The sequence below is a fragment of the Anser anser genome (assembly GCF_964211835.1).
Source record: "Anser anser genome assembly, chromosome: 2".
NCBI lineage: Eukaryota > Metazoa > Chordata > Aves > Anseriformes > Anatidae > Anser > Anser anser.
The window spans coordinates 40,068,955-40,079,571 of record NC_139721.1 but is presented as its reverse complement, the minus strand read 5'-3'; the positions used below and the strand labels follow the sequence as shown (position 1 = coordinate 40,079,571).

General features: G+C 41.8%; 1 long non-coding RNA gene across 6 annotated transcripts; it reads right to left on the bottom strand.

The window, feature by feature from the left end:
- Positions 1-622: 622 nt before the first annotated feature.
- Positions 623-10,359, bottom strand: LOC310894276. 6 transcript variants are annotated; one of them, XR_014579733.1, is made up of 8 exons: positions 9,645-10,359; positions 8,635-8,845; positions 8,396-8,477; positions 7,435-7,508; positions 6,987-7,062; positions 5,172-6,015; positions 2,593-2,970; positions 623-1,572 (listed from the first exon to the last, which is right to left on the bottom strand). It is a non-coding gene; the product is annotated as an uncharacterized lncRNA (long non-coding RNA). The 6 variants fall into 6 exon arrangements; XR_014579734.1 differs by having other exon boundaries at positions 623-2,970; positions 5,172-5,741; positions 5,952-6,015; XR_014579735.1 differs by having other exon boundaries at positions 623-2,970; positions 5,172-5,733; positions 5,952-6,015.
- Between the last annotated feature and the right edge of the window lie 258 nt (positions 10,360-10,617).

Below are 10,617 nucleotides of genomic sequence, written 5' to 3'. Positions count from 1 at the left end.
AAATCACACACCTGATAGGGACTGAGAATTTGTTTCTTGTTGAATGGCACAAAAACCAAGATATGGACATGTATATTAGTATTGAAATACATGTGAAGTGATTGGAAAATGTGCGTGCATAATCTGTTCTTCTCTGACATATGAAGGTGGTAAGTAGGTGTTGAGTGTGTTAAACAGTTTCATCTCAGGTTTATCTCAGTTTTGTGTGAACCTAGTCAAAAAGCGATTAGCTGACTTGGGCTGAGCCTAGTTGGAGAGTTTGGTATTGCTGAAGGAGACAGCCTTCCTGCTTCCTCCTCCTCTTCCTCCTCTCCATTCTCACCTCACTCTGACCTCCCAGGGATCTGATTCAACTCATTAAACTGGAGGGGAAAAGAAAAAAAAAAAAAAAGGGTTTTGCTGGCTTAGTGAGCTGCACGTGATCACCCTGGGGTGAGTCAAGCACCAGCACAGCAGGCAGTGACGGGACTGGGGTGAAGCTGGAGCAAGGGCAGGGGGATTAGGAACTAGACATACTCCTTTCCTCACAGAGACCACCCCTTCAGTCTCTTTGCTATACCAAAACTTTGCCATGTAAACCCAATACACCGCTAAAAAGAAAAATTGCCTTAAAAACAGGATATGGACTCAACCCTTTTGTAACCTTTAATAAATGCAGTCAGTTATATTTATTGTATGATCCTATCTGTTGAAACAAAAAAAAATAAAGATAAAACAAAAATATATATTTATATGCAGAAATAGCTGTTGAAACCCACAGGTATTAACCCAGAACATTATTCATTTGTGAAGGCAAGCAAATCTTTACAGTTATATTTAGACATATAAGACTAAAACCTTAGGTTTTCATCGAAGTCAGAAAAGCATCTGGAAATAAAATTGCCTGCTTAACTTCTGTGGACTTTTCAGGCCTATGCGGTACCTTGCTTGGATAAGCGAGAACCATATCTCTTGAAGTCTGTGGAATTATTCTGTCAGGAAAGAGATAAAAATTGGGCCAAAATCTTTGAGTAACTGGCCTAACAACCTCCTTCTACTGAGGTCTGGCACTGTAACAGAAAGCTTGCAGGTATTTGTGTGTCTGAGTGTGTGTGTTGGATTATTTGTATGAAACCGATTGAAACTCACATGACAGAGAAACAGAAGCTGTTTATGGTCATTGCACATGGTGGGTGGACAAGAATCTCATTTGCACTCATTTTCCTGATCCAAACATGGGAATTACCAGCACAGAGCGGCTGTGACTTCCACATCAGCATTGCTCTGAGTCAGCTCTTTGTAGGGAGGATGTCACCAGCTACGGGACATTCATTTAAATTTCATTCAAACCATTTCCAAACTTCTCCAGCAACTGAAGTGTGGCATGTCCATATTCAGATTCGAGCTGTGACTCTGCTGTGCTCAGTCTTAATGTCGCCACTGATTTTAATAGAGTCACATATCACCTGAAAATTTGGATGGAAGTCAAAGCCTACAAAGCCCGCCTTTCTGGGCTTTCCTGTGTGAACAGGTCCCACTCCAGTGTACGGAACCACAGCACTCCCAGTCAATGGTTAAAATCGTCACCATCCCCTGTAACATGAACATATCATCAGTGTGTCAGTTTATTGTGTCTTTTAAGGGATCTTCATTCCCTAGTGCAAAAATGGTAGTTTCTTTAAAGCTCATTTTTATTTTAGCCTATCACAGTAGTGACTTTTTTATCTTTTCATAGGACCAAGGCAACAGCAAAACAGAAGATGAATCAGCACTCTGCTGCTGATATCAGCAGAATCATGGTTCAAAAATGTGAGGCTGGGCAGCAAAACTATTCCTCTTCGTGCATTCCAGGGAGCAAGCTGATTTTCCTCTCCTCCTCACTGTCTAATCTGACACCAGTGGACAGAATTGATATTCTGAACAGCCAGACTGATAGGGCTGATATAGAGAGACTGCCTGACCTTTTTCCCATCGTTGAGCCACAGCTGCACTGAATCTTGGCTGAGGTTCTGGCAGAGCCACATCTGTTCTTTCATCATGCACTTATTTTCCACGTTCCTTGAATTTATGTATTGAAAACCCCATAATATCATGTAAAATATTTTTTTCCCCTTTTCATTTTCCAGCATGGAAATGGGAAGTTAAAAGCTTTGCAAACTTGCAAAAAGTGTCTCAAGAGATGCCAGCACTTAGAAGAGGGCCGTTTTCAAGTCCTGATCCTATACAGGAGCTGATACTGCATTCACGAGACTCATGAGGACTGCAGATGGAGACAAAGGTCTGAACCCTTTGGTCTAAGAGGTCTTGCACTGGCACCTCACTGGCTTAATGGAGTCCTGCTGAGACCTGTGAGCCCCATGAGCTCTTCTGGTTGCTCTCTTGGTCCTGCATAAACCTAAGGGAGCTAATGTAGGGGAAATGTCTGGCTACATTAATGCTATATGATAGTCATTTCATCTGCTCAGAATCAGTGAATGCGAAAGTCTTCTCTACAGAGGGAAGTTCTTCCAGGGCTCTTCAGTGAGTCAACCTGCTTCTCAAAACACTTATCATTCCTCTGCCCTTTAACTGTAAAGCCCGTGCTGATAGTTGTCATTTCAGGATGATATGTACCTGTATTACTGAAGGGATGTAAGGACACCTTCACATGCAAAGCAGTGTAACAGCACATGCCCATAGAGCCACCAGGAAGACAAAAGAGCAATGGATTAAGTCCTTTTAAGATAATGTACTCTTCATGAGGTGCTGCCCTGGACGAAGATGGCCACTCAAGCACTGGTATCACGGTCATTATCCTTGCACCTCTGTGGAGCTCAGGGACCAGCTACTCATTCAGTGGTCTGGAGTGAGCAGGATGTACCCTTAGTGCTTTTCATATGGTTAAAAACAAAGTTCGGTTTATGTTTGTCAACTTCATAATGTCACACATAGTTCCTCTGTGGTCTGTGTCCACACAGTTCCTCTTGCTGCTTTACATCATGCGACATAACTCTGCACAAAAAGTAAAATGAGAACGCTTGCTACAGGTTTTAAAACAGAAGCATTGCGAAAAGCATTTTGTACTGCACTACAGATACCTCAGACCAGGAAAATAATTTCTTTTTTAGAGGTCTGTTGTGGGAACACTCAGCTAACAGTCCTCAGGACTTGCTGGCATGTTTGGAAAGAAGGGGCAGCCTGGCTGGTCTTCTACAGAGTCAGTGATATATAACAGCCCTGCACAAAGCTAGCATCAACATACACAGTGCTGTCAGCTTTTATGCTGATGTGAAACTTCTTTGCAGGGATCGGCACTTGGTGCAATTACATTCAGCATAAGTCAATTGCTGAATCCTTTTTTCCTACAGCAAACAAGTACTTATCTAAGTATTGGACTCTTCCTTCCTTTTATGTAAACCAGCTTGAACCCACCAAATCTAAAACAATGAAGAAGCAAAACACTTCTTGGAAACATATTTTCACAAATTACACTGTGGAGCATAAAAACGCCTTTACCAAAACATGTACAAACTTCATTTTTCAGGGAAACTTTATGGCTCCTAACTGTTATTGCTCTCTCTGGGGCATCTGTCCTTTAGTTTATACCTGCATCTGTCTTAGAGATATGATCCTAACATACCGTTAACATTGTTCACTCCTACATAGTCTGGATGAAACCCTACTCTCTCCAAAATCAATGGCAAAACATCCTTCAGTGCAGCCAAAATTTCTTTCCGTAATTATAACTGCAGTTTATTCCCTGTCTCTGGTATAAGTTTCTCTCTGCATGACGCTGGCATACTCCTTCCATCTGGCTTCTAACATATTAAATTTCCTACTTGTTTTTACAAATGTATAGCCAATGGTTTCCAGAACTTCATTCCTAGATCACCGACTTGCACACAATTTGTCAAAACTTAGTTAAAATATTCAGTGTCCCCACTGGCCTAAGGATGATAAATGGGATGTCTGTTCCTAATATTTCTTTCCTTAGGAAGCTCTAGAAACTCCATTTATGTGAACTGAAATCCACTATCAGAGACTTACCAAGAGAAACTAGTCTGGTAAGTGATACTTCTGTGCATTTGCTGATGTAGTCAGTTCAAGTAATAACCTAATATCCATGTGCTGGCGCTGTCTCAAAATACTTCCCTACTCTTTTCCCATGTATGACTGACTATGGAATCTGGATGCAGCACCGACATGAATGTTACAGCTGTTTTTTCTACATATCTGGCAGAGACACATTTAATCATTGCTGATTAAAACTATAAGCCAACCAATGATTATCTCTAACTGCACCCCAAGCATAACAGGCTGTGTTTTTGACATACCCCTGCTACATGTCATGCAGACACTGCGTGGCTGTAGTTTTTTGCTCAGCAGAAACAATTATAAAGGCAGATAGCCTAAAGACTCCTCTGGCTGCTGCCCTGAGCCTGCTTACGAGCAGTACAGCATGCTGCTAAAAGAATGACGCTTGAATGATACCATAGCAGTGAATAACATTTTCTTTATCTCCATTACAGTCCTGCTGTAGGAAGTTTTAAAGAAAAAAAAAATCTTATGATGTGATTCGTTGGATTCAGACTGGAATTTGTGCCACCAGCTCTCTAGCTTCATTCCTTCATGCTTCATCTGCCCAATTATCAAATCCCCTGTTGTACAAAGACACAATTCAGCTGTTCTAAGGGCTTAACTGTGCCCTCAGATAGAGGGATGTGCAGTACTCTGCATCTTACAGAATCAAAATGCACAGCAGCCAGTTTTCACTGGGTACACAGAAATAAACATATCTGAAATAAACAAGTAAACATGATCCTAAAGATCATTTAAGGAGACAAACATGCGCTCAGATGCAATGAACTGCTGACCTCTTCAAACCAGTTAAGATAGACCAGAACACTACTGAACATGAAGGCTGGGAAAACAGATGCTCTGATTTACTCGTACTGTCCTCCGTGAGTAGATATTCTGTATGTGCAAGTTCACTGCAAACTAGGCTTTTATCCAACTTGCTGAATATCTGACATTCTCTTTCATTTTGGGTAACCAACTATTCCCTTTCCTCTAAAAGATTTATGTCATGGCCTTACTACCACATTAACTATCTCCCTGTCTGTCAGCTCATCTCCCTGATTAGCAGTCACTTCTGAGAAAATCTCCATGATCTAAGATGTTTTATGTGTGCTTGCAGCTTTTATATTACTTACACTTTACAAATGAGGATTCTTTTCCATGCTGGAGTGACCAACATGCTGACTCTGAAAAAACGTTTAAAGAGAAATACTACACATAAAGAGGATGCGGGCAGAGCTCCATTCCAGAATGATGCACCAAAATCCGCTTTTGACCAGTGACGAGCCATGGCTTTGTTCACTCTTTCCAGAGGTTTATGGCACATAGCACTTTTTCTATGCAAATAATAGAGGTATCGTTAGAATCCACATCGCTCACAGAAATTTGATTGAGGCCAGTCAAAAGATATTTCTGGTCTTCAGAAAGGAACGGTTTCAGTCCAACTACTTCCTTCCATCACAGAGACCCAAATATTACAACCGGCGTTAGCTGACGCCCATGGTAGATGACTTGATAGCCAAGGGCTGAGTGACAGCTAAGAAAGAGTGGTTATCTGTCTCCATTGGCACCCTCTCCAAAGAAGGACTTCAGCTGCCATGGTGTTGCCTCTGTAGGCAGGCATGTTTGCCAGGTTTCCAATGAATGGCACATTTCACAGTTTCCAAGGATGTTTTCCACCCCGTCTCCTTTAGATACCTGCAATTCTAAGAAAAAATTAGATGTCTTCTCTCCTCAAACTTGTCAGTGAAAGGAGATAGAAGCCTCCAGGGAGCCATTCAGAGCATTTTCATTACATTTCTGGAACAGCCTGTAACAGGTAATGTGTCTGCACCTCTGCCACATGCACGTATTTCCCCTGAAGGAACTAACCATGGAGAAAAAGCTTATGAATTGTAAAGGTGGGAACATTTTACCATCAACAAGTTAAGGGTGGACTTCATTCCTCAGAGTTTGTTCAGCACGTGGAATTACTTCACCCTACAAAACATTATAATAAACCAGAGTTAAGAAATGGGGATAAACAGATTCAAAACCTTCCTCTCCCTAATGAAACTGTTAGACTTTTGTAGCATGTTCAGCTGGGTAGTGCATCAGCAGACCTATTCTTTGAAAACAGCCTTTATTTTTACTGACAGGCTGAGCTGTCAAAATTCATTACGCATACAGGTAAAATCAAAATGCAAATCTCTGCAGGAATGAATAGGTATGCAGCCAAGGTGCTGCTTTGCTGTGATTACTACTCAAAAATATGCCAGATATGAGTTCGTGGAAAAGTTCCTGTTAAAAAAAATAAATTAAAAATTATGGACATGTGGCATTGAAGCCTTCTTGAAAGGTTGCATGAAAGACTTTATCATTTCAGAAGCACTGAGTTTTCCCTTGGAGCATAGTGAGAGGCTGGTAGGCTCCTGAGAGAATATATAAAATGGGGATGTTCATTTTTCATTCTCAGTAAAATATTGATGAAGCACCTTTGTCAAAATCTATTTGGCAAACAGTGTGGTGTATCTTGAATTGCTGTATTTTATGTTTCTGGACATGAAGAGCATCATGTTTCAAGATGCTCCAAAATAATAGTTGTAGTGAAACAAGAATATTGAATTTTGGTTTATTACAATACACTAGGTAATAAAACTGTCAGTGTTACATTTAGACAATTGTACAGAGTGGAGTAAATACTCATAAAGGTCAGTGTTTTCCACACTTTTTTAGATGCTCACCACCCATTTTCTGCTTTTACCACAGTTTCTGGCATCTTTGTCATAAAAATCATTGTTTTGAAAACAGCTGCAGACTTATCGAATATTAGCCTGTATCTTCTGTTTGGATTAGTAGGACTCTGTAGGTCATTTTCCCAGAAACTAAAGACTAAGGAATCTTTTGAAAAAAAAAAAAAAGGTCCTGGATCACATCAGAGTGGTTTGAGTATACTTATGATTGAATTATACCTGCATTTGATGAACACAAGCTGGGTAAGTAGAACACAGAGGTGATTCCCCTCTCTGTGAAGGATAGAAAGCAGAACTGGGAAAAAAAAAAAAAAAAAAAAAAAGAAAAAAAAAGTAACTAAGACTTCTGAGATGCCCAGATACAGGGGAACTCCATCTATAACCCCATGCAGTACGGATATATGTACAGATATGTCTTGCTGCCCTCATTGCATTTCACTGGTAAAAAACAAGACAACGGGAACAGCTTCCCACCTTCAGACCAGCCTTTACACGCTCACAGGCTGCAGCCCCTCTGCGAGCTGAGGAAACCCTACAGCTGGCTGGTTTAGTGAGCCGTCTGCCTGCCAGTCTCAGTCCCTTCTGCCATTATTCTCTCTTTCACTCGAGGATCAGGCACAGCAAGTCCCAGGGACTCCTGCACCAGAGCCCTTTGTGCAAGCCTCACCTCCGATCTGCTCACAGGTCGCTGCGAGCGCACCGTCCACCAGGGAAGTCATACGGTCCGATTTGGGCCCCTGCCTGGGAGGCAAAAGCACGGTGAATAGGAGAATAGGAACTTGTTTCTTCACAATTAGGTATTTGTCTGAGGAGTAACCCTGTTTGTGAGAATGACCGTGAATGGCGAATAAAAGGTGGTACGAACACGATCGCGCTGAACAGCTGGTCAGAAGGGGAACAAATGTTGCTGAATACTCATTTTCAGTATTCTTCTAGCCCTGGATTTTCTTTTCTTCCCTCGAATATGGTCTCTACTTGAGTGGCTTAGCAAAATAAAGACAGATGGCAATGGATTATCTCTAACACTTCATTAATTGCAGTGCAGCCATTACAGTATTTCTAAAGCACTCACTAGAGCTTTGCCTGACGATTTCCTTTTAACAGAGCTGCATGCCACTTTGTGAGAAGGGACCTAATAAGACATTGTGACTTCTTAATTAAGAATGCCTATATTAGTTATAACAGCACATAAATACATTACTAAATTTCATGGCTGGATATATTGCATATTTAGGAGAACTTCTCCAGTGTAAAAGAAGTTGCAACTTCTTGCAGAGGCAAGGCTGCCTTTGATTGCCTTGCAGTCATGGCATAAATAAAGAACAGAGCCAAGCCAGATTTTAGAGCCTAATTCACTCTGATGTCATTCAGCTTTCAAAATTAGGAACCTAATTTCCTTTTTCAAAATTGGCTTAGGCACATACAGCCAAACTGAGAGATGATTCAAAGCCTAAAGATGCAGATAACACAGTGAAACTACTAATGCGACCAGCTACTTAGTCCTAATGACCCCAAAGGCTATCTGGAAATCTCTTGGATATATTTTCTTATGTTTATAAAAATGTGATTCATCCAATCCTGGAATAGAAGTAATAACAGGTGACTTAGGTAACCCATTACCCTCATACCTGAGGATAAGTGACAGCACGTCTCATTTCTTTAATTCTCTTTTAGATAAGCAGTAGGTTGAAATACACGTGAAGAAAATATCTGTTGAAAAAATTTGAATTATTTTGTTTAAGAAAACAGAGGTAATGTGCATAAAGGACTCTATTCATAAAAGACAGAGAGCAGTTAAAGGTAGTAACTGGTAAGTACTTATAACTTTATCCCTTTTTTTCTTAAAAAACATGAGGCATTCACATACCTTATCACTGCACGTCAGATAGGAGTTTTGCAACACTGAAATTCACAGTGCAATAGAGTTGACAAAGTTCAGAGACATTTGTCCAGTGGGAAGCTAGCTTTCTCCAGCAGCTGTGCAGCGAGTTTGGCTTGCAGGTCCAAGGAGAGGATAGCTGCAGCAGTCAGAGGAATGACAACCATGCCTTGCATGGGCGTATTTGGGCAGAACGGAACTGGGGAAATGAGAGAGCAAGTAAGGGATAACGTAGGATCATTAATATGAAATGTTTCTGAGGAGGAGGCTCCCTTCCAGGTACAGCCTGGTCCTCCAGGAGAGCCTGGTGGCCTGGGCCAGCTAGAGGCACTCCCAGGGTCCAGCACCACATACACCTCATCCGTAGAGCTCACACGGCCAAAATGTGCCCTGGTGTCCCAGTCTCCTTCCCCAGGCTTTCACAGGCAGCAGATCCCACAGCACAGTTTTGTCAGCTCCCAGACCCCACAGGCAATAAATTGCCTTGCCGTGCCAACAGGATGCTGTCCCCAAACCCCTTTCTAGAAGAAGCAGCAGCTCTCTGCCAAATTTCTCTCTGAACAAACTTCCACCCCTTCCCTCCCTGTAAGAGGTGGCCCCAATCCACCAAACTCAACATAGGGTAAAAAGAAACTCTTCATCCCAATAAGTGGGATCCTTGGGTTAATAGATTAATAAAACGCCCCTACAGAATAGAATGAGCTTTAGAAAGAGCAACAAGAATAATCTGTGCTTTGGGAAGTCTGACTTAGATACCAAAATCCGAGGTGCTCAGCCTTAATTCGGCTAAGCAGTAATTCAGTCACAGTCTAATAGTGCCAACATAGCGAAAAAGATTAGTGACTGTGGCTGGCTCTTAAATTTCTCAAAGAGAGAAGAAAACAGAAGAAAGGGGGGAAAAAAAAGAAGAAGGAAAGCAGATGAAATAGAAGCAGAAGCTAAACAAAATCAAACCAGAAATAGCACATTCCTAGCAGCAAGGGTGGATAATTACTCACTGGAACAGTTTGCCCCTGAGTGTGGAGACATTAAGTCCTTAAATCAAGACTGGATCTATTCTCCTCTATCCAAACAGAAGTTCTGGTCTTTATGCAGAACTCAGAGAGTTGTTTTGTTTTGTTTTGTTTTCTGACGTGCATCGCCCTGAATGCCAGACCACATGATCTTCACATTTTGTTCTGCACCATCAGTCTGTTTATGGACCATATGATCTTCATAGCCCAGTTTGGTAAAAAAAATGCATGCAATGCTATGTTGATTTTTCTGCTCTGCTTCTGTTATTGTTTATTAAGAGGGTTCTCGAGTGCCAGGCTCTGCTCAGGTTTTCCCCAGGTCTGTTGGAAGGGGCAGTATAGCTGTGCCTCCAAGAGGGTGTTGCAAAGCCCTGTGTCCCCTGCCTCCCAAATAGGAGTCTGCTGCCACAAAGTCTTATTTACGAAGTCTTATTCACTATTCAGTAAGACTTTGTGGCTCTCCCTGCAGGGCATGAGGAGTGCTGGGTGCCACCAGTGGGATTCAGGACCAGCAGCTCACTGAGCAGCGAGAAAACTCAGCTAGCTCAGAGGAAACACAGAGAGATGTTTCTTTAATTCTACCTGGGTTTGGATTAATTTTTTGATGCAAGTGATGCTACCTCTGGACTTATAGCTCCAAACGTGCTCTTGAATTAGACAGCAAGGTGTCTAATTTCAAAATCGAGCCAGGCTCCCCCTGGCATTTTAAAACGAAGGAGCTGACAGCTCTGCTCAGCAGCAGCAGTTCCCTATCAGAGGGCACTCAGCCAAACACAGCTCTTCTTCAGACCCCGGAGCATGGGTTCAAACCCAGGCTGGTTTAGACAATAGATAACTTTGTGAATGTCAGCACTTTCCAAATCTTGCACCAAATACACGGTGTCAAAAGTCTCGTTGGACCGTGAAAAAGCAATTAATTAGAAATAGATAAAGTTTGGGTTTTGATTCCACTGGATGT